General features: G+C 38.1%; 1 non-coding gene across 1 annotated transcript; it reads right to left on the reverse strand.

Moving 5' to 3' along the window:
- Nucleotides 1-868: 868 nt before the first annotated feature.
- MIR21 (microRNA mir-21) lies at nucleotides 869-928 on the reverse strand. Its single transcript, NR_129479.1, has one exon. It is a non-coding gene; the product is annotated as a microRNA mir-21 (primary transcript).
- Nucleotides 929-3,446: the final 2,518 nt, after the last annotated feature.

Consider the following 3,446-nt stretch of genomic DNA (forward strand, 5'->3'; position numbering starts at 1 on the left):
ATTTACAATAATATCAAACCATAAGCTTGCAGACTTTCTGGTCTCCTATCGGCTGAAACTAGAAGTATCTTTGGGATCATGTAGTTACGTCCACTTTGGTAGATATAAGAAAGGAACAGACCAATCACTGAACGCAAGGGTATCACACTGCTCCAGCTGGAATCCAGCAGGGCCATCTGAGCATGTCACAGCTGAACGATTCGAGGTGAAAAGGAGGTGCTTGTCATGTTTTCAAAGCAAAATCATTGTAAAGATAGCAAATAAATGGACATTAAAAGCCAGATGCATGAATTATTTAGAACTTTGGCCTGGGAAACAAAGTTTTTCTAATATACTACTCTGAAACAAGTTTATCAATAAATCCCAGAAATTTCCTACAAATAGTATAATTCATAGTGTCCTCTTTCCCTTTCTTCAGACAAACAGCAAACAAAATGCAGGTGATGGAGATGTGACACAACAGGAAGCTGACTTACGAATTCACGCTAACCCTAAAGAGCCTAAAAAAATCACGTTAGTTAATGTGAATCTATTTAAAATAAGGCATTTGGTTACGGCTTTCAAGTAAGGTCAAGTAACAGTCATACTACTGAAGTCCCTGGTGTGGGGGCAGGATTGCTAAGGAAGTAATAATCTTTCCAAACCTGTCGGGCGGGTTACCTGTCCTTTATTTACTTAGTTGCGGTTGGAGACTTTCCCCAATTTCCCGTAAAACCCTTTCTCAATATTGCTGCAATATCATGGCATAAAGGAACCAAAATGCCACTAGACATAAGGACCACAGTTTTGACTGTAAACCATGATGCCGGGTAATGTTTGAATGAGAACACTGGACATGGATGGTCAGATGAAAGATACCAAAATGTCAGACAGCCCATCGACTGCTGTTGCCATGAGATTCAACAGTCAACATCAGTCTGATAAGCTACCCGACAAGGTGGTACAGTCATGGAGATGTGAAGACGTAGGCAAAACAAGCAGACATTCAGGCAGGATTTAATAAAACAAATCAGGCTTTTCTGGCCTGTTGAGATTTAACCCAGTTCTATTCTATTCTGACACAATGTCAGTTATCAATTCTCCTAAAGGAAAAAAGTGAAATTGTTTATTTTCCTCCTAAACATAATAAAACGAACAAGTTTGATCAGAACCATCCCAAAGAGGGGTAAAAAAGAAAATCACATTAAGACTAAAACACAGAAAGACAAGAAAACTGAGTTACATATAAAAGTAAATTTTTGTTAAAACCAAAGTACAATCTAGCTAAGATTAATACAGACGTGAGAAAGTGGATTTTTTAAAAAGCAAGTAATTTCTCTTCCCGGTGTCCTTGGAATGATATGTTATCACTTCTCTCCTGTTTTCACAAACCAAGACATGCCAGGCTAGATCAATCCCAGAGGTGCCATAACAGAAGTTGCCTGGTGGTAGCCCTTTCATGCAAATAAAGGGAGGCTTAAGCAGTTCTGGTTGTAGGTGGATTTGGCAAGGATGCCGTTTGCTTGGTAGAAGCTAAAAGGAAGTACAAGATCAAAAGGCTCAAGAAAACGGACACACTTTTGGAATGATCAAAGATGTCTTTATAAAGTTTCTTCATGACTTCATTCTAAATATACAGAATAAAAATGGTGTCAGCTCATTCATGAGACACCAATCAGATTTTCCTTATACTGTCTCAAAATTTAAAGATCAGTTTCCCCAGAGGGAGTGCAATGCATTGTAAAATGGCCTTTTTTTGGAGGATGGGAGAGGGAGGGCTGGGCAGGATGACATAGTCAATTGTACCATGATAGACATGCAAGACTGTTAGCCAATCTAGATAATTTATATACATTTTGATGACTTAGAAAAACAAAGCGATCATTTGTGACAAGCCTAGAAAGCTTGACATATTTAACATACTTAGGAACTTTTTTTGTGTGTGGTAGACTGCTCTAGTTGTACCACTGGGCCTTTTGAAAGTAACAAATAGAAGGACAGTTTAAGTTTGCTGCTGCATATCACATTCCACCCTAATAAAATAATGACATGGATGGAACTGAGGGTGGATACCTTACCTTAACACACAAAGGAAAAGTATGTCAGTGCAAAATATGGACTAAACTGCTTTCAGGAAAAAAAGTTTTAAAAACTGATACAGGTTGGAAAAAGGAATTTTCCTTCCTGGTTTGGAGTCCTCCCAATTTAAGGCAGAACTCGCTCATTCTAATTTCTGCAGTTAAAACTTTCTCTGCTTATTTCGTTTTTTCCTCTGAGTTCAACCGCTGTTGGATTCGCTTGGCATAACTTTGTGCCATGGAGTTAATGATAGACAGGATGAAGTAACACACCATCACAACGACCAGCTTCTCGAACATCCAGGACAGCCAGTTTTCTCCCTGCAGAAATAAAAGCAGAACAATCCAGGGGAAAGGCTTCATTACTTCAGTAGTAGAAAGGGGGTTATTTTTTAAAAAAAAATTATACTGAACTTTATTATTTATTCAATTATTTTAATTTGACCAGAGAGGAACAAAGTGAGAGAGAGAGTGAGTGAGTGAGTGAGTGAGAGAGAGAGAGAGAGAGAGAGAAAGTGAAAAAGTAAGACACCAGGTCCAGGACTTGAACTGTGGTCAGACATGTGGGAATCCAGTGCCCTTAACCACCATACCACCTTCTGGCCCCCTAAAGGGGATTATTTATAATGTTTTAAGGAAAATAGTGAGGACTTGAGCTCAGAACCTATGAACCCTCAACATTAAGAAATGAAAGTTTGTTGCCCCACTCCACCCTGAAATCTACACTCAGGAGTTTTTATACTCAGCTCTCAAATTTAACTTTTGTTGGATTGAAAGTCAATGTTGATGCCTATACTTTAGAATGAAGGGAGTATGAAGTTATCACTTAACTTTTACTACAATTTAAGAATAAAGAAAGTGTTTGATTATCAAATTCTCCTCTCTGAAGATGCTATGTAGCTATTTGCTGAGTAGTGTCAAGACTTTTTATTCAGTATTGGGAGTCGCTTTTAAAATATAAACTGATCTATGGCTAAAGCCATGTTTGGTCAACTGAGGGCAGCAAAGGGCCACATGAAGAGTGTAAGGCCAATAAGGAAAACAACTGTGCTTCCTTCAAGTTTCCCATTTCGAGTTATTGCTTATTCATCCTCTTCTAGAGATTTTTCTCTTACCACAGAACTGTTTACAGAAAGGGCAGGGTTAGTTAAAGTTTTAAAGTTCAGCAACAGTAAGAGCATTGGTTTATATATACATATAAAAAAGATCACTTTCCCACAGCTGCAGAGAAAAATAGAGCAAAAGCAGAAGGAGATATTCAAACCTCAGCAAGTCTAATACTTGTTATGTTACTGATTATAAATTTTGACTTTCTGATTCACTCAGGAAGTTTATCTACTAAGAGATCATTTAAGATCAAGCAAGAACTCCCTTCTCTGTAACAGCGCC

Source organism: Tupaia chinensis, unplaced genomic scaffold (genome assembly GCF_000334495.1).
Source record: "Tupaia chinensis unplaced genomic scaffold, TupChi_1.0 Scaffold000416_1, whole genome shotgun sequence".
Lineage (NCBI taxonomy): Eukaryota > Metazoa > Chordata > Mammalia > Scandentia > Tupaiidae > Tupaia > Tupaia belangeri.